Here is a 20,650-nt window from a genome sequence, read left to right on the forward strand (position 1 = left end):
TTGTGCCAACCTCCACCCACCCCCGCAGGCCCCTGTATTCAATAGTAGCATTTGAAACCTGTACGGAGATATCAAAATTGTAGACTGCTTGAGCTGAAAGGATCTAATTCTAACTCCTCTCCCCTCCACCACATGTCTTAAAGATGAGTTGACCTTGACCAAAGTCAAGCGACTAGCTCAGGGTCACAGAAGGAGTCTGACAGCCAGAACTTAAGCTGCCTCACTTCTGTCCCAGTGTACCTTCTACTTCCATGTTCCTTCTCTCTTTGAGGTGACTTTCTGTGACCCAGTAATGAGTTCTGAGCTTGGTCTTTTGAAAAATTGATATGGATGTTGATGAAGATGGTTGGACACTGATACGTGGGTCAGAGTCTAGGCAAAAAATCCTCATCTAATTAACAGTTTGAAAGACCAAACAGAATTGGCCTTCCATATTGTACTCCACTCCTGCCTGTCTCCCCTATTCATGGAATCTTTTTAGATATGTTAGAGTTTGGGAAACTTGTGATCATTCATCCAATCTCAAATTTTCTGCAGGGACATTTTGGAAACTTCCACCGGCAAACTTTGCTATTTTTTATAGTTGAGAAAACGGAAACCTAAAAGATGCAGATGATTTATCCAAGGTCATGAAAGTGTTCATAGACTCCCAATTCTTACTGTAGTGGAGGACTTCTAGCGTGCTAAAAACGCATTAACTTTGCTCCTGGTCTTCAACTAAGTTCCACCTCCATGTTCTGTGTTTTAAGATTGTGAAATGTCCTAACGGTGGTTTGCCTTTGAGAAGAAGCCAGAACCTGAAGGGTTAATGGGAATTGAACAGTGAAGGGGGAGCCCTTTTCTCCTCTCCTTAACTGGGGAGCCTGGGCTGGCTCCCTTGCACCGCAGGTGTACATCATTATGGTGTAATGATGTAATTACCAGTAATGCTGCTGCCGCCTGAGTAGTGGTGGAGAGGAGCATTAAGGAAAAGACCAGGCCCAGCTCTCTCCTAAGAGCCATTTCAGCCCACTTCAGTCTGTTAGATTGAAGATGCTGGGAGGCGAATGGCTTCAGCAGAGGAAAAGGTCAGATTTAAAAGCTTTTCTGGGTATGGTATTTATTGTTGCTTTTTTGACCTTCAGAAAAGTCCCCTGGGTGTTTGTCCTTGATTTTTTGCCTTCCCATTAATGCTTCAAAGTTGTATTGCTGGCCATGCAAGGTCTTTAGCAAAGGTGGCTTCCTGTGTGTGTTATTTGAGAAGGCAAAGTTCTATTGCCTTTCATACCACCATTACAGGGCCAAAGTCTTTTTGACTCTTGAAAATTTCAGTTTTTACCATTTCTGTGTGTATATATATTCTTCTACAAATATACTTTAACCTAAATAATTTATGAGAAATACTTTAAATACAGAAAAATAAGGAATAGGATCTGGTGCCTTGGGCAAATCACTTAACCTCTTCCAAAACATACAGCCTGCCACCTGATGAGGAGGAGGAGGAGGCAGTCATGGTCTCTGGAACGGGGTAGACCCTTCCAAAGGTGTTCTTTGTGGGGACAGCCGTTATTCTTTTTGTAATGTCACCTGATGGATCCAAGTGTGTACTGGGAATTAGATGTCAGCTCCTGCTGTCAGGGGACTTGACCTGTTTGTTAATTTGATGAACACAAAGGAAAGCATTGGTTAGGATTGTAGAAAAGTGGCTTTGACACAGGTTGTAGGAAAGCACACAAGCAAGTTTTGCTTTCTCCAGTGGTTCTCAGAGTGCTCCCCCTGGATCAATAGCATCAGCGCCACATAGGAACCTATTAGAAGTACAGATTCTCAGGCCCCAAGCCAGACCTACTGAGTCAGAAATTCTAAAGATCGAGGCTACAATCTGTTTAAACCCTCTAGCCATTATTCTTTTCTTTTCTTTCTTCCTTTTTTTTTTTTTTTTTTTTTTTTGCCTTCTAGTAGTTCTGGTGCATATTGACGTTTGGAAACCACTGGCTTATTTTATTACTTGGTACTAAGAGCCATTTGATAATATAAAGTCCTTTATGTTTATCTAGAGCCGCAATGTCCGGTACAGTAGCCCCTAATCATGAGTGGCTATTTAAACTTAAATAAATTAAAACTAAATAAAATTAAAAATTCAGTTTCTCAGTTGCACCAGCCACATTACAAGTGCTCAGTGGATACATGTGGCTAGTGGCTACCATACTGGATAGTGCAGACATAAACATTTCTACTATCACAGAGATGGAGTAATGCTGGGCTCAGAGTGTTGGTCCTCACACTTAGCATGAATCGGATCGCCCAGAGCACTTGGCAAAACGTAAACCATGAAACTCCATCGTAGGAGTTTCTGCCTCAGTAGGTCTGGGACGCGCTGGAGAAATTACACTTATCTCAAGTTCCTGGCGATGCTGCGGCTGCTGGTCCCGGAGCATGCCTTGAGAACGAGCCACCAGTCTAGCGTACGGATCCTTGGCCTGAAGCCTGTGACCCTCCTAAAATTGAAGGCGAAATGCTGTACATATCCATATAGTAAAGGCCCCAGGGTATAAGGTCTGCAGTTTTCATCTGAGTCTCAAGTGGGTCAGCAGGTCAGTCAGGAGACCGCTTAGCTGCAATTGAAGGAAAATCTGACTACTAGTGACTTAAATCACAAGGACAGTGATGTTCTTTGGGCAACGGAAGAGGCAGGACGTTTCAGGGTTCTTTCAGTGGCTCAGGCACCTCACTAAGAAAACCAGGCACTTGACCTCCCCAGGAAACCCCTTCTGAATTTCTGGTCAGAATCCTCACCTGCCCACCCCTAGACCAGTCCTGACCAAGGGGAATGGGATTTGCATAATTAATTTCTCTAGACTAATTGTGATTCAACCCTGGGGGTGAGAGGGAGGGAGTCTGCCTTCCCTGAGACCAAGGGGTCTCTGTCAGTTCTCTGAACCAAATATTAGTTCCCTAGCAGGGGTTAGAGGAGAAATGGCTGCTAGGTTGATAGGGATCTTTGTCTATCTCAGTAAGTAACCTAAAAAATGTTAGGAACATCTGGCCTGCATCTTTTTAGATCACCACATGCTTCCAACTTGCTGGACAAGGAGGGCCTGGACAAGCTCAGCTATGAAGATGTACTTGGCTTTGTCCTCTCATGCCTTATGGTAGGTCTGTGAAGCAGTTCTGCCCGTAAGGGGGGCGAGGTGGGGTGGAATTTAGGAATCTGATTCAGGTTTCTGGAGTCAGCATCTCACCACCCTGAAAGTTAGTCCCCCTCTGACTTTCGCCCCAATTTTAAAAATGGGCTCCTGCCTGGTTCCTTTGGCCAAGTCCCTGCGCTTGGGATTCACATTATTCCTTTTCTCTCCCTAGTCCTCTTAGAACTAGTCCTGAATTTTGAGCCCAAATACTTAGATTCTGCTGCCAGCGTTCCTATCTCCCTGCCTGGGTCCCTGCTTATCTCCTCCCATCTGTATGCTTCAGCCCCTCCACTTCGCTAAGTAGAGAGATCATGTCTAAAAATGTGCATTTGTGTCTTCCCTGCAGAAGCGGTAAGTGAAGCCCTGGGAATAATGAGATCACTGGAGGAGATGATGTCAGAAAAAGAGCTGAGCACGCCCACCCCCGTCCACCGAATCTAATTAAGGGCCTGGTCATCTGTTTTTATCTGTAAACTCCACAAATCAATAGACCATAAGTCCCACACAAGTCACCACGCATCAGTAGTCCTAATAGTGCTCCTTGCAACCCTGGGAATCCAGAAATGCCCAATGAAAGGGATGATGGCGGCTGAGCGGGCAGAGCTCTCCGCCTGTGTCCCCTGCCCCAAGAGCAGTTCTGCTTTGATGTGTTTTTGTATATTATGGACACAATTTTATATGCAGAAATAAAGGGTTCCGCTTCTCATTAAAACAGGTGGGAGCCCTGGCTAAATGATGTCGAAGGTGCCTTTTGACACTGGCATTGAGCTCTGGGGCTGGAAGCCAGAACACAGGTCCTAGGCTGTAGCATAGGAAACAGAAGTGCAGTACTTTCCTGTTTAGGAGCTAGAACTCTGACCCTCTGGTTCTGTGGTTTTGAGCTCACAGTTGCCTCCGTTAACAGCTGGATACAGTACCCAATTGTTTGCAGCCAAAGTCCTGCAAGTCTGTTTCCTCTAAAAGCCTCTTCCGCAACCTGCCTCCCCCATCCTCCCAGGACAGAGGTGGACAAGAGGGGAAATGAATGTTTCGGTTCCCCTGGGGGGTTGTGTGTCTTCCTCTCACACCCTTGTCCAGAATTTCTTGTGTAGGGAATTTCTGTTTTCCAGAGATGCTTACCAGAAACAATTTGGCAGAGAGAGCATAGTTTGGGGGCAGAGGCTCTAGTTAAATGATCACAAAAGCACGTGTCCCCGTGGCGAATCTTACCTCATGTGAGGAAGGACGCAGCAGAGTGAAACCGCAGTTCAAGCTGAATCCGGAGTGGAAATGAGGAACAGCCCCAAACACGGCCACGCGCATCAGGGCGCTTAATCCCTGACAGAATTCCGGGGTGTCTGTACATACTTGTTAAAAGTCTGTGTCTGGTATTAGAATGCGTACTGGAGCCATGGAAAGCTGCCCATTTTTTGCTGACAGATTTCAGAACGTAAAGCTTGGCTCCTGGGGAATGAGCAGACAGCAGGGCTGTTCTCAGAGGACGGGCACGAGCCTCTTGAGGGTTTCGGGGGAGATTGTTTTTGGTTATAAACGGAGGGCCTTTGTTAAAAGTTGAAAAACATGGTCAGTCCAATCTTCTGAGGCTGTGAGAGAGAGAGAGTGACTTGCCAAGATCACACAGACCATTAAACCAAGTTAACCCCAGACCCAGGTGGCTTCACTCTCTGCCCACAGAGCAGGCCCGATCCTGACTACCCCTCCAGATCCGAGGCTCCCCGGGTTCCTCCCTGCGGCCCACGCTCTGCAGCTCCAGCCACCTTCTCCTTGATCTGCTGGCCTGGCTCCGGGGGAGATGAGCTACAGCTGGTCTGCAATAGAAAGACGATACATTTATGCAGACTTTCAGAGTGACCTATTCACCTTACATTTTCCACTGAGATGAATGAAAATGTAGACAACAAGACGGACAACTCAAGGAGAACAAGGAAAACCCAGAACAGAGAAATGTGCGATTTGTTTTTGCTTTTAAAAAGAAGCATATCACAGAACTTCTTGGTTTTGTTTTTTTGTTTTTTTACCTCTGTCATCTGTGACCCATTCGCCTGTGCAGCCAAGATATTTTGGCGTTTTTCTCTCTGGGAAAGCAGTGGGTGGGTGTGTGTAGAGGAGCCAAGAGTTAACAAAATACCAGCAGATGCTGGAGCTGAGGGAGAGGGTTCTCCCAGCCTCCCAGGCAGAGGCGCACCCACCTCCCCTCCTCCAGGCTCCCTAGAGAAAGACTAAAACTCTTCTACGTGAGAGGGCTTCCCAATCCTGAGAAAGGCAATCTCTAGGAGCACTTCCTGTCAGCAGGCTCTTAGGGCTTTGCCTTTCTGAGGATGCCCCCAGCCCTGTAGGAAGTAATAGCATTGTGTGTGAAGTCAAGCTACCTGGGTTGATTCCAGATCCATCATAGCATCCAAGTCAACCACTTCCCATCTGGGTGGAAATGGATGAGTCCCTCAAACTTTCCAAGGCTGCGTTCTCATCTGTGATAGAGATAATTAGTGCCTACCTCATCAGATATGTTAGAATTAAATAAGATAACGTGTATAAAGGACCAGGCACAGTGCCAAACACCTGACAGAGACTCAGTAAATTAAAAGGTTTTTGCAATGCCTCCCTTTTCCTGAGCAACTTCAATGCAGCTTTCCCTTTTCCCTGAGACGAGGAATAGTAGCTTTCTACTTTGATTCTGGTTGCAGTAGGAATAGCAGAGTGAATTCATTTTCCTTAAAATTGACAAGGAAAAAAAATTTTACACACAGTAAACTGCATCTTTTCAAATTCAGTGAGTTTGAAACATACAGAACATTTCTATCAGCCCCAAAAGATTCCTCTGGTCCCTTTGCGTCTGTCCCTTCTCCTTTGCCCTTCGCCCCAGGCAACCACTCATCTGTTGTCGCTATAAATTAATTTGCATTTTATATGATTAGAATCCTACAGTATGTACATTTTTATCTTTTTTTCACTCAACATACTGATGTTTAAATGCGTCCATGTTGCATATGTTCTTTTTATCATTGAGTAGTAGTCCACTGTATGGATATACCAGCTTCTAATGGACATTTGAGTTGTTTTCAGTTTCTGGCTATTTTAAATAAGCTGATTTGAACATTGATTTGCATGTCTTTGTATGGCATATGTTTTCATTTCTCCCAGTTGAGTGGCTGGGCCATATGGTAGTTGTTTGTTAAACTTTTTAAGAAACTGCCAAAATGTTTTCCAAACTGACTATACTCTTTATTCCTTTTCTATTCCCACCAATAGTGTATGCAATTTTCAGTTGCTCCACATCCTCAACACTTAGTTCGTATAATCAATCTTTTCAGTTTTAGTCATTCTAATGGGTTTACAGGTAATAGTATTTCATTGTGGTTTTAATTTGTGTTTCCTTGATGTCTAATGATGCTGAACATCTATTCATGGCTTTTTGTATATCTTTTGTGTAGTCTCTGTTCAAATATTTTGTGCATCTTAGAAAGTATATAGTTTATCTTCCTGTTATTGAATTGTAAGAGTTCTTTACAAGGTCTGGATACCATGTCTTTGTAAGATAGAAATATGTGAAATTTTTCTTTCAGTTTGTGAAAACATGTGAATTCTCCCAGTCTGACTTGTGTTTTTATTTTCTTAATGGGGCCATTTGAGGAGCAAACACTTTGAATTTCTATGACGTCTACATTTCCTTTCTTTCTTTTTTGTTGTTGTTAATCTTCACCTGAGGATATTTTTTTTCTTTGCTTATTTTAGAAAAAGTGGAAGGGGGGTGGGGAGGGAGGGAGGGAGAGAGAGAGAGAGAGAGAGAGAGAGAGAGAGAGAGAGAGAGAGAGAGAAACATCGATGTAAGAGACACATGATTGATTGCCTCCTGTACACAGCCTGACTGGTGGGGATCAAACCTGAACCCAGGTATATGCCCTTGACTGGGAATTAAACCTGAGACCTTTCAGTATGTGGGCCGACACTCTAACCACCAAGCCACCTACCAGAGCAAGTCTAATTTTTCTATTTTTCTTTTATGGTTTGTGCATTTTGTATACCTACCCCAGGATTTCATATATTCTGTGAGCTTTTAATTTTACCTTTTATACTGAGATCTATCATCCATTTCAAGTTAATTTTTGTATATGGTATGAAGTAAGGGTTAGTATGGAAATTATTTGAGTGTCTATTATGTAAATAAATGTCCCAAGACATGTAATTATTGCCATTTTAATAACGAAGAAAACAGATTTCCGAAAGATTAAGCAACTTGCTCAAATCATCCAACCAAGATTCAAGCCCATGCTTTCCCAGTGCCAAAGCCCGTGTTCTCCCTACCATATTATGCTGGCACTGTGTCTTCAACTTTGAACTGGAATCCACATAAGCAGTGTCCAGCTGTAACCTGTGAAGAGGATATAAAAATATGAGATGCTACTGCCATTCTGAGGGCATTCCCTGCCTTAGGGTATGAACCACATGGATGTTGAGAACCAGGGCAGGGGTTGCACGTCAGCCAGCTTGCTTAGGTCTGTATCTCAGAAGCTATAAATACAACTCTTTCGGTGCTCTCTTGGCAAGAAGCCTAATTCTGAATTCTTTTCCATTTTACAGCTGGTCCATCAGGAATATGAAGTTAAGTGCCTGTCCATATAGACAGTTAATCCTTAGAGCACCCGGCTGGATGGCTGAGTTCCACTGTGTTTGGTTTGAGGTTTTATTTTTGGAACACAAATAGTGAGTCAGCCTCCCTTCTCTCCCTCTCTCTTCTTCACTACCCCTTCTGGGTTCTCTTAGACGCTGTGGTCACACTAGGTAAATAGTCTTTTCCCTAAAACATCCTTTAAACCATGACAAAGTAAGGGGAGAGAAGTCCCCTGCCCTCTGTTACTCAGTGTGCCTCCCCCACTTTAAAAGAAAGGTCTATTTAAGGCCATTCACTTTTGCCATTTTCAAAGAGTCTCTGAGTCTTACTTAGCCAGGACTATTTTATTTCTTTAAAAAAAAAAAAAAATGAGGGAGGGAATGGGAAGATAACAGCTATACCTCTCTGTTCTTGCTTTTCAACACTGTAGCGTTGGTAAATTCACTCCCTTTCTTCCTTTCTTTTTGTGAGGCAGTGTGGTGTTGGGGGAAGAGCATGAGGCTTTGGAGTAAGAAGTTTGTAGGTTTGAATCCCATATCCAATGCTTACATAGCCAGCAAATCATTCAGTCTCCATGAAGTTCAACTTCCTTTTCCTTTTTGTAAAATGGGAATGACATGTACCTAAGCTGTTTGTCATAGAATGTCTATACTGTGCCTGGCATATATGTGTGCTTCTGTCATCTCTTCCTGTTACCTTTTGTTCTCTTTCTGAAGAGTAAGGACATGGGATACTCATAAAAAGTCTGAATAGGGGGAGTTTTGAGTTTTATAAACAGTGTTGTTGTTTTTTTAGTTCAGAGCCCTATTTAAGGTGCCCTTAAAAAAGAGAAATGCTGCTTTCTCTTTGGCCGAGCTGGGCAGTCTAATTCAAAGCCCCGCCATGGAGGGTGAAACATCGGAGTCATTCTGCCTGTTGTTTTTCTTGCTGCTGCCAAGTATATTGTCTTTGGTCTCTGGAAGCAAACTCTGCTGTGATGTGATTATTTGCTAGTGAGAAGCTTATCTTATGGGCAGAAGTGTGAGTTGGGAAAGGGTGGGAGGAAAAAAGACAACCCATCTGTCTAATACGGAGAGGGCCAAGTATAGGTTGATAGAAGGAGAGGGAAACCTAGTTTTCACATTTGAGAGGGTTATACCTCCATCTTCTGCAGTACAGCCCTGAAAAACGCCGATCTCTGTCCGGGTGGGATGAGGACACATCAGTGTCTCTTAGTACCTCTGGTTGCCATGCCTCACAACTGACCTTATTTTCCTCTTGGCTCTAGAGCCTCCTTTGCATTTCAGCTGGGGAGGGGGCTGCCCTCTGCTTCCCCTTTGGCCACTAAGGATTCTGTGGTCTCCCCAGTCACCATGTTCAAACCTGTATACCCTTTGAGATACAGTTCAGGGCATAGCTCTTCCAAGACGCCTACCTTGACTACCATGCCCAGTTTGATGGTTCCTTGGCCATCCTAAATCATTCAAGTCGCCCTGAGAATCTAACTCTGTGAATATTTAATGAGTACTGTTGAGTGTTTCCTTCCATGACTCGCGTGGAGTAGGGTTCGGTATCTGAAAGAGGAGCCGCACAACAAATGAGAGAAAAAGACACAAGATAATTTTGCAATATTGGGGGACCAGGCGGGCAAGTCCCGAAGGACTTCCACTGATGCTCAGGCCGCTCCAACCTTTTATTTGGTCTAGGGTAGCCCTAGGGTAAGGAGGTTTGTTTGGGGTAGCCCTAGGGTAAGGAGGTTTCAATGACACACAGATTAAGTCATAACATCACCCTTAGGCAATTTACATGATTAAAGGTAGGGAGGTTGCTTCAGCCATCATTATCTAGATTAACTGAGTGGTTCCTAGAGTAACTGGGTGGTGCACAGCCCTGACCTTTGCTAGGACTTTCAAGGGCTACTAGCTTTTTGGGGGGTCTCTGTCTAAACTCAGCTAGTGAAGACAATGAATGGACTCCGGCAAGTACACACTGTGTGTTAGAGAAAAGGGATTGGTTACAGAGACAGATGAGAGGTAGGACCAGTGCCTAGCACTTAGACTTGACTATTTCTTGCTCCACTTTCCTCTCCTCCGCCAGGTTCCTAGACCTCTTCAGGATTGCCTCAGCAGTTTCGTGATTACTCACGCTAACCTGCATCTCTGCTAGTACATAAATGTAGTTGAAATTTTGTTTCGGTTTCCCAGGCTTCATACTGTCTCTACAATTTTGGATGCAGTTTATTTTACTTAACATTACAAATTTAAAAATGCTTATTATAAACTTTGAGGATAATTTAATGCCTGCAAATATAATTTACTCACTGAAACACTGTATACTGCCAGAACATTGGAGCCTTAGTTTTCCTAGATAAGGAAATGGGCTTCCATGAATCATTAAAACCCCTGCATGAGGCTTGTTTTATGCAGGTTACCACTTAGGCCTAAAATTCTGTTTCCCCCTCTCCAACTGTATACAGACTATTTTGACTCTCCAACAAATAAGATGAGAAATTTAGTCTTGTTTATCTTAAGGTATGTGTTATATGGCTGAAGAACATCTACATTCAGATCTGTAAAATAAGTCTTAAGTTTTACCCATGTATTAATTCTAAGAATAAATAACTACTAATTGTTCTTTGCAGTGTTACAGTTGTATAAATGTGCATAGCAGAGTTGGTGAAGAAAATAAAGATCTATGATACTAAGCCTGTGACATTTAAGAAGAATATTTCAAGCATCAGGATCAAATAGGAAATTCCATTCCTATGTTCTATCATTTGTCACATTTTCTTTGCTTCATATTTATACCTTGTCTTTGCTTTTTGTTTTCCTTGGAGTTTGTAATTGCCTTTTTCTCCTGATAAAGGAAAGAAGCATCTGCTTTTACCTTATGACTGACTTCATTTAGCTTCTTAGTCATAATGTTCATTGTAGGGAAATGACTTTCATCATGACACATTCTTCTCTTAAGTCCACAGAGTTCCTGCTCTGATTTATAGTCCTGCTACCCTCTCATTGAATTCCTGCATTAAACCTCCTTTCTTGTACCCCATGTTGTCCTCTTTCTTAAAATCCTTTTTAATTTTGCTGTAAAGCATACTTGGTAACTTTTTTTTAAAGAACGCATGGAAGTTAAACTAGGTCCTTGCATATCTAAAAGGTTTATTTAGCCCAGCTGTTTATTTTAGACAGCCCTTCAATTAATCACCTTGATTTCTGCTCCTCTTCCTGACCTTGTTCTACTTATTCTCTAATTCTATACTGTCAGTCACAGTAGCCACTAGCCACAGGTGAGCTGTCAAGTGCTTGAAATCTGTCTCATCTGAATTGCGATATGCAGTAAATGTGAAATACACACCAGATTTTCAAAAAGAAAAACAGTATTTTTATATTGATTTTATGTTGAAATGATAATATTTTGGAATATTATTAAAATTAATTTCACCTGTTTCTTTTTACTTTTTAAATGTAAACAGAAAATTTTAAATTATCTATGTGACTCACATTACATTTCTATTGGACAGTCTTTTCTCATCCCCAACATGGCCCCTTCCGGGCCTTCTCAAGGAGCGGCATTAGCTCCTGCCTGCAGCCAGTCCCGGGTTCTTTTTTTTTTATATACATCAAACAAATAATCACAAATTACTTTTATTATTTTTCATACTGTGAAAGGGAATGGCCAACAGGTGGACCATCCCTGAAATGATGGAAGCGAGGAGAGTTCTTGGGAGCGGTGCCAGTTAAGCCAAGATGTAAGGGATGTACAAGGGTTCTCCAACTAGAGAGTGGGCTAAATGCCCTCCTGGAAAGACCCCGAGGAAGGGCGAAACTTCCCTTTCTTTTTTTTTTTTATTGCTTAAAGTATTACAAAGGGTATTACATATGTGTCCTTTTTTTCCCCCCGCCCTTGACAGTCCCCTAGCCTCCCCTACCCCCCAGTGTCTTATGTCCATTGGTTATGCTTATATGCATGCATACAAGTCCTTCGGTTGATCTCTTACCCCCCTCCCTCCTGCCCCCCAACCCTTCCCGGCCTTCCCGCTGCAGTTTGACAGTCTGTTCGAGGCAGCTCTGCCTCTGTATCTATTATTGTTCAAAAGTTTATAATGGTCTCTATTATCCATGATTGAGTGAGATCATGTGGTATTTTTCCTTCATTGACTGGCTTATTTCACTTTATCACCTGGCCCCCTTCATTGGGTTGCCTGTAGATGCATCTACGTTGTCATACAACTACAACATAGTACACTGACCAGTATAATCTCATCTACTTCCTATCTTTTGAAAAGTGTTTAAATTTCTGGTCTGTTCCTTTTTTCTCTTTTTTCCTCTCTCCCCACCCTAACCACAGGTATTAAATTAGTCTTCTTTGTTCTGCTTTGTCACATCTTTAGGATTTAGGAGGGAGGAGAAGTAAAGATATTTTTATTCTGTCAATTGGGAAACAGAAGAATTGACTGATTTTTATCACTATTTTGAACAACAGTACTGTGGTCATCTTTATGCATAAGTCTGTCTGTATCTCTAGATATTTTCTTAAGATGGTTTCTAGTTCAGATTATATGACTTTCTTTATGGCTCTTGATATACATATCGACAAGTGTATTCCAAAAAAAGATACCAATTTATGTTCTCTGTGGGTTGTTTGATAAAAGATGGGAGCAGTTATCCGAAAGGTGCCAGATTCCATCTGAATCCTCTTATGTGGGCCTTTTATCTCAGCTTCCATGGAAAGCATGTCCTCTTTTCTGAATCACTTAACTTTTATGAGCCTTCATTTTCTTATTTGTAAAGTAGCAATAATCATGTCCTAAAGTAATGTGCATAATAACTCGCTGAAGGCAATATTTCCATTAATTCATTTTGGCAAGTGTTTGAGAGCCTCCTACTTATACTGAGTACATGTGCTACAGAAGGAACTATGCGGGGGGGGGGGGGGGGTCCAAATGATATAGATCGTGGCCTCAAAACAGATTTCTAATGAAGAGACTAGAGCGGGAAATGAGACACACTCATAAGAAACTGTCTCTTAGTGACTTGTAATAAGGGAGATGCGTGACATTAAAGGGGTTTAGATGGAAAAGGGTTTGCACTCCACTTAAGAGATCAAAGAAGACAGCCTAGAGGAGGTGGCATTTAAGGTAGGCCTTGAAGGAGAAGTATAATTTCAACGTAGTTGGGAAGTAGGGTGGAGGGTGTATGAGGAGTGAGAAAGGCACGGGAGTGAGTTCTAGACAGAAAGTTGATAACGTTCACTAAGGTATTGGCAGAAGGTAAGGAAAACAAACATCTTTGTTTCTCTGAGTATACTTACTTTCATGTGCCAAACAACAAGGTACTTTCTGTTTTTATTTCTGCTGTGCTTCAATAGGGAAGGCGGGGGGAAATCATCTTACTCAGTTTGGGCTCTGGCCAGAACTGAGTAGGCGAAGTTTGTCCATAGGGACAAGAACATAATATATTTACACTGGCCCTTCTCTCCCACAGAGGTCGGAAATTCTGAGGCATTTTTAAATAGTTCTGAGCCTGTGACACATTACACTCATCCCACCAAATGATAACTTGCATCAGAAATATTGAGATGTGGCCAGAGAAAGAAGATTCCCGAAAAGAAGAGTAACTTAGACAGAGGATGGGCTGCCAATAGAGAGAGGAAAGGGAGGGCATTAGACCTTTGGTGTCATCATGAAAAGGTGAGGAATTTTGTGAAACAAGATAAGGATTGTGTTTTTGATCCATCTTTCTGGCCTTTCCTTCTGGAAGTTCACTACCCTCTGTTCTCTGACAATCTAGAACCATTCTGGTCACCCACCTCCCTTCCTCCCTCCCAAGTACTATACCCAAAATTTTTTTCGTCCTCAGCAACATTCAGGATTCTCTTTTTTGTTGCCTATAAAATGGAGCCAAGTTCCTATGCCTGGCTTTCAGGCACTCCCAGTCCCTCTGGCAGCTGTGGCATATAAATATATATATATCCCACGTTCAAAGGCTGTTAAATCGTGTTGTTTACCCATATCTTCAGAAAAAAATCACTTCTACTGTCATGGTAAACAACCTGCTTCCCTATTTATAATGGTCTGGCCCTCTAGCAACTTCAGTGTGAAATTATAGCTAATTTGCCTACAAACTTCAGCAGGTCATAATAATCTGGCCACTCAGTGTATATTTAACACCTTACTTTACATTGTACTGCAGTCCCTAACCTTGAGTCTGTGGCTTAATGTCTCTCATACACTTCTTCCAACACCAGCATCTTGTTCATTTACTTTATTTACTTAAACATTTATTGAATGCCTGTTATATGTCATTTCTTCAGTGAACTTTTATTAAGCAACTGCTATATTCTAGGCCTTATTTTAGAGCCTGTGAATAGAGTCATAGTAAAGGGGATAATGTTGGTAAACTAGAGGCCCAGTGCACGAAAATTCTTGCACTCAGTGGGGGGCGGGGGGGTCCCCTCAGCCCAGCCTGGTCCTCTCGCAGTCCAGAACTCCTCAGGGGATGTCCACCTGCTGGCTTAGGCCCACTCCCTGGGAGATCGGGCCTAAGCTGGCAGTCAGACATCCCTCTGGCAGCCTGGGAGCCTTCAGGGGATGTCCACCTGCCAGTTTAAGGCCTAAGCCAGCAGTCAGACATCCTTAGCGCTGCCAAGGAGGCAGGAGAGGCTCCCGCCACCTTCCACTGTGCTTGCACCTGTCAGCCCAGCTTGTGGCTGAGTGGAGCTCCCCCTGTGGGAGCACACTGACCACCAGGGGGCAACTCCTGTGTTGAGTGTCATAGCGACCAGTCGTTTTGCCATTAGGGTCAATTTACATATTGCCCTTTTATTATATAGGATGGGAAAAGATCATGAGATATATTTGGAGAAATCATAGAGCACACTGTACTTAATTAGGTGTGACAGGAGGTGCCCATGTAGTCCCCTCAAGTAATCATTGCCTTTTGTGTATGCTTGGCTAGATAACACTGGGATCAAGACTCAGGTATTGTTTAGGTTCGATTCAAACACATTGCCAGACGGAGATGATGGATGCAGCAACCCTCATGGTCCTGAACTAGAGCCACCAGCTCCATGATGCGAATGGTTTCTTAAAAAGATATGACTTACTGCCTGTTCCAATTCATCTTGTCAAAATGGTCAACAGTTTCATTCTGGTTATACCTAGCAGCACGATTGGACTCTGTCTTCTGGGGTCCTTTTCTTTAAATGGTGACTCCCAAAGAGCAAGACACTCAGAATCTGCCACTCGCTTACCTACCGTATCGGCTCAGTTTCCACTCCCTAAATGAGCCTGCCCTTTACTGCCTCGGTGCCTCTCATTACTCCTCAGTGTGGTGGGAACAGAGATGATCTGGAGGTAGATCTGGGTTTGAGACCTAGATTCACCTCTTGTCTGTATCTTTGAACAAATTTCCTAGGCTGGTTAAAGGTTTTTGAGAATAATAATACCTGCCCTTCCCAGTGTGGTTTGTTATAAGGTGTAGATGAGAATTTGTGCTAAAGTACTTAGCACGGTAGCTGTCACATGGTAACTACTCTTTTCTGTCTACCTCTCCTGGGGGGTTTCCTTTTAATCCTCCCCCTTCTCTATTTGTTAAAATATGTCCATCCTTATTTAGCTTCTATGTCATCGACAGTGAAGCTTTTCCAGGATTCCCAGATGCGAGAGATTTCTGTTTTCCCTGTTGCAAATGCTCTTTTGTGGAATTTTAGACTTTTGAAGAAAACGGTCTAAGTAGCAGGGGGACTGGCACAGGAAAGTATAGAAATCTGAACAAAATAGCACTATATTAGGAAGCAGGAACATCAGGGTCAGTGAGAAACAGTATGCAAATGGTATAAGTAAGGGTGTTTTGCTATTCAATGTAAGATGTTTGGTTCTCAGCCTATCTCATTCCAGTAGGCCAAATATGAAGGTTGACTCTAGTTCCTAGTATCAACTATAAAAAGGGGGCCACTCACTCCTCTGTATTCAGTGAGAGCCAGGTATCCAATCTTCTAGATAGTTCTGTATTTTTAGAATTTGATGCTATGTTTTGATCAGAATTGGGCATTCCGTCTATAGATTTTTCTAGGAAGACCTTGCTTGGTCAGCAGAATAGAATGCATCCAGAATGACATCAGTCTGGCAAGCTTTAAAGAAAACAACCCAAGATAGCCAACACAACTACTGTTTCTTTTATTTACCATTTTATACCTGGTACCACCAGGAAGTTACATTTAAAAACAATTTTCACTTAAAAAAAAAAAAATCCCATAGTCAAAAAAAGCACTGATTTGCTGTGAAGCCGGAAAGATTCATTCATGGGAGCTGATTGTTCATATTTGTAGAATTTAGAATTTTTAGATGGAAGGGACCTTAAAGTTGGATAGGGTCTTCAAAAGGAAACAAAAGGCTCTTCCTTTCTGCATGAACAGAATTCATTCACAAGACAGTGTTTCTTGATCTACGAGGAGTGATTTCAGACAATTAGCTAATTGGTTGAGGGAGGTGACCTATCAGCTTTGCAGAAAGGATGTGTGCTCTTAGGGATACACATAAAGAATATATCTTAAGCTTTCCCTGACAGCCAAAAGGAGCCCCATTAATCCTCCTATGTAATGGCCAGTCATAACCACAGAGAAGGAGTATATTTCACTGGAGAGTAAAGCTGTGCAAACCCCAGCAGCTGCCAACAGCCGGTCACTGTCACCATTAGCTCAGTGTTGTTTTAGGCTTTGAAATATTTCTGAATGATCTTCCAATTTGCTCTATTTTAAGGGGATAAGTGACCCTCCAGAAACAGTCTACTGCTTATTTTTAAGTGTTATCAGCTTCTTAGTTCATTAAAATGATACTTGTCTTATTATATAGAAAACAAGAGCATAACTCATTTGTAGCCATCTTGAAAGTCCAAATGGATGCACACAAAAAGGGGTGGGGTGTTTCTGTAGGCAAATGTTAATTTTTCTCTGGATTTCAAATGTGAAATAAATTTAAAATGAAAGAAAAGGGTCATAGACTTGTCAAGAAGTGAATCAGGGAAAGACAACTGATATATCAATATGTTGAATCTCTTTGCTCCTAGACTGAGAGCCAGTGAAATTGGTGTCATTGTTTTTTTTGAATATATTATTAAGATGTACTCAAACTATAAAGTTTTATGATGAAACTGGCTGTGATCATCATCGGATATCTAGTCCCTACAGCCAAAATAACCACAGGACTGGTCATTAAGAGACAAGTTTTCGTAGCACTGAGTACACCGTTATTAGGATAGTGGTTAAGAGGGCATTGGACGTGACTTGAATTGTTTCTATTACCTACCTACTTTATAACCGTGGCTAAGCACATGCTAAGTATCTATATCAGGAATGTTTTCATTTATTAAACTGACATTGGTTTAAATACATTACATTACATTACAAGAAGTCTAGGATAAGCACTTGCTGCCTTTGGTTTAGAGACTCAGTGTTACAATCAAGGATGCTTAATCTTTATGTCTTCCCATTCAGCCATCCATCACATATTGACTTTCAACCTCAGGGTAAAAGGAAATCAAATGCTTTCCCAAGAGTCCCCAGCAGATTTCTGGTTATGTCTTATTATCCAGAACTATGAAACACAGTTGAACACTTCCAGTTTGAAGGAAGACTAGGGAAGTAAATTCTATGGTTTTCTAGACTCTATAATGAGGCAGATTGGCACAACATTCAGTTAATGATGATGATGGTGACAAAGCACCTTGTGCTCTCCTGAAAATTCAAGTGATATGATAGTTAACATTTTATACTTTATGAGGTACTTTTTCTAACATGCATAAGGAGTTTGTTGGTAGTTATTGTTGTTGTTGCATGTTTAGAAGTTCTTTGATGATTGATCCACCAACAAAGAAAAGCCAACTAGGAAGGAGAGCATAGTTTAAGCCTTCACATTTTTTTTTTGGCCCAACTCAGGTCTATTGCTTACAAAACCTTCCTAGACCACCCAGAACCAAAGCTCACTGCTCTAAACTAATATCACTTATGACATAATATTTATTTGCTACTTTATGCTTTAAAAATACTCATGGCTTCTTAGCTAGGTTTGGAGCTCCTTAATCTCAGTCTCCATAGAAATGACCTCTGGAATGTAGAGAACTCAGTGTTATTCATTTATTAACAGAACATTTTCTGTTTCTCATTATTAGCTGAATTTGAGGTAGTTTAGGGAGGGGGAGTGATTATAATGATGCTTTTTTTTATGGGGAAAGAATTTTGTTTTCTTTTGCTTAAAGCTTCATCTTTTTTTCAAACTTTCCCCTTATGGCTCTTTTCCTCCTAAGAGAGTAGGATGTCAAGGGGTGAAGTATATCATTCCTTTTTTATTACTCCCCAGCCTCTTCTTAAATAAGCTTAACTCGAACTTAGCTATGAGGAATTCAGCCGTCATTTGTAGTAGAGTAAAAACTCCTGCCCCCTCACTGACATCTATTAAGACTTCACTCAAGAGGAAACCCTTGCATCGTAGCATCATTGGTGCCTTTTGGACACGCTGCCACTCTTCTTATGTCTTTTTGGAGGATTGACTTAAGAGGCCAATAGTATTGGGTAAGGACATCAAACCCATTGACTGATATCTACAATGAGGTGTAAACAAGTATCTAATATTTTGCTGAGACCAAATGCTAAGAATCTGTAGGGATTTTGGAACTTGAAGATATTAGATGACCATTTACCAAGAAGTCTTTAGTTGCAAAGCCAGTTGGAGAATCCTATTTCCCAGTCTAAGGTTCTTTCAACACCATTCTCTGCTAATGTTAGAGTCTTCAGAAGTCCATTGTAGAATGTAGATGTCAGAGTAATCACAGTCAGATTTCTGAGCGGTTGAATCCAGTAGGTCTCTTCTCTTTACCATGACTCTGCGACTTTAGAAATAGGGATGAGAGTAGTTTTGCTAACATATTTTAGTATAATTTATATCCCTTTTAAAGTGACTAACCCAGTTTGTTTGTTTTGTTTCTAACTGCACAAGACCCAAGAATTTCCTAACATCGTGTTTCTCATACCCTTTGGCCACTTAGTTTTCCCACACTTTTAATTCCAGTTTTCACTGTTTGATTATGGTTGTTCTTTAGATATAGCAAATGTGGTACCTGTATTTCCAAGTTCTAAAATAGACTTTATGTATAGACATTTGTAGACAAAACAAAACACAAAATCTTAATTATTAACTATTTACATTATAAAGCAGTTCACCATGGCTTGGGAGATCTGGAGGCCAGTTAATTATCTCCCCTTCCTTCTGATCTAAACAGTAGGAAGAAGAGCCAAATGGAGGTGAAGGTATCAACTCTACTCATGGCTGCCCAGTGGTTCCTCAAGTACAGTCTAGAGATGTAAGTCTAGGAGTGCTCCATCCACTGAGTGAAATCTAAATCCGTCAGGCCTATATAGAATAAGAAGAGAGGAAGCTAAGGATGAAATCCTGAGGATTGTAGTTCTTAAAAGGGTCCTCATGAAGACTGACAAGGAGCACAGAGTTGCAGGAGGTTATGGTGTCACAAAATCCAAAGGATTTGGGAGCAGCATTTAGGAAAAGAAGGAGTGCCCACCTGCCTCAAATGCTGCCAAGAAATCAGTGAAGGTGTGAGCCGCAACCACAAACGCATCCATGGGATTTTACAACAAAAGAAGTCTTAAAAAAAAACAACAACACAAAACTTGCTGTTCTCCCATCCCAACCTCCCTAGAGTCTAATCACATAGGACCATCTACATTTTGTTTTCCAGTGTACCTTCATATATGGCTCCCATTGGGTATAAAAATATGACACTGAAAGATCTTCGGCCTCAAATTATTCATTCTAAACCTTGAGGCACAACGTAATGGTGTGTGTCTGTGTGTCTGAAGGACGATTGGTGATAAGATTTTCCTTTGTAATCAGGGCCCAAAATTTCTGAGTGTGAGGACTGTAAACTGTGGACTAGGAGGAGGTACTGATGGGGCAGCAGGGGGATGAGTCCTTCAGAAGGTCCCAGGTTCCCAGGCAGCCCAGCACTGCCTCCTCCTGTTATTTGTAGGATAGGTCTCTGCTATGTGAGGGCTCTTGATCCATTGTTGTTGAGTAGCAGAGGAGGAGGAACATTGATATTGGGGACGGTTAAATGTTGGCAAAATTAGGCTTCTGGGAGTATAAGAGAAGGGAAAAGAGAAGGCTCTGAAAACAAACTTCCGTGTTCTTCAAATTTCTGCTCAGGCCCTAGGATATGAAGGGAATAGCGTGGGCTGGCTTCTGCCTCTAAGCACCTACAGAAAGATGCTTTCCTAAAATCAAACAAATAATGCCATCTAATAGATACCTTTTGGTCTCCTAATGTTGCATTTTAATTTCCCTGCTGTTCAAGCCAAGCTTTGATTTGTCACTCCAAATGCTTTCAAGTGCAAATAAATTTCCTATATTTCATTGCCACCTCTATGCAGGTTTCCTAACCCTTTAAATCTTCCTAACTATTAAATCGTGAGGTTTATTACATGATAATCAGAATTCACTTAAATATAGGATATAATTTGTACCCCCTGCCCACTTCTTCCATCATTTGAAGCAAGCCATGTGTATAAGACACGAGACTCATACCTTCTGTGCTATAATGACTTGCGCAAATAGAAAACCTCGCACACAGTGAGGACTTGATTGAGGTTAAATTGAAATTTAAATCACACCAGGTGCCTGATGAGCTAGCTTTTTCTGGGGAATAAAGCCAATGCTGAACTGAGCGCATTGGGTTGGTGGGTGGGGAGGGTTGGAAGCCCAGTGCTGGCTTCCTCAGACAGTTCTTGAAGAACTAGGGGCCTCCCCACCAGCTTCCAATAGCCCGAGTATTTTTAGTCCTCGCTTTTCATGTAAGTTTCCCGTTAACTGCTTGCAGGAAATCTT

At 41.9% G+C, this 20,650-nt stretch overlaps 1 protein-coding gene and 1 long non-coding RNA gene across 3 annotated transcripts in view; both read left to right on the plus strand.

The window, feature by feature from the left end:
- GAB2 (GRB2 associated binding protein 2) overlaps positions 1–20,650 on the plus strand; it is a 164,243-nt gene that overhangs the window by 55,499 nt on the left and 88,094 nt on the right. The gene's annotated exons all lie outside the window — the stretch shown is intronic.
- On the plus strand, positions 14,230–19,467 carry LOC132240751 (uncharacterized). Its single transcript, XR_009454398.1, has 2 exons — positions 14,230–15,283; positions 19,032–19,467. It is a non-coding gene; the product is annotated as an uncharacterized LOC132240751 (long non-coding RNA).

This window comes from Myotis daubentonii, chromosome 9, assembly GCF_963259705.1.
Source record: "Myotis daubentonii chromosome 9, mMyoDau2.1, whole genome shotgun sequence".
Lineage (NCBI taxonomy): Eukaryota > Metazoa > Chordata > Mammalia > Chiroptera > Vespertilionidae > Myotis > Myotis daubentonii.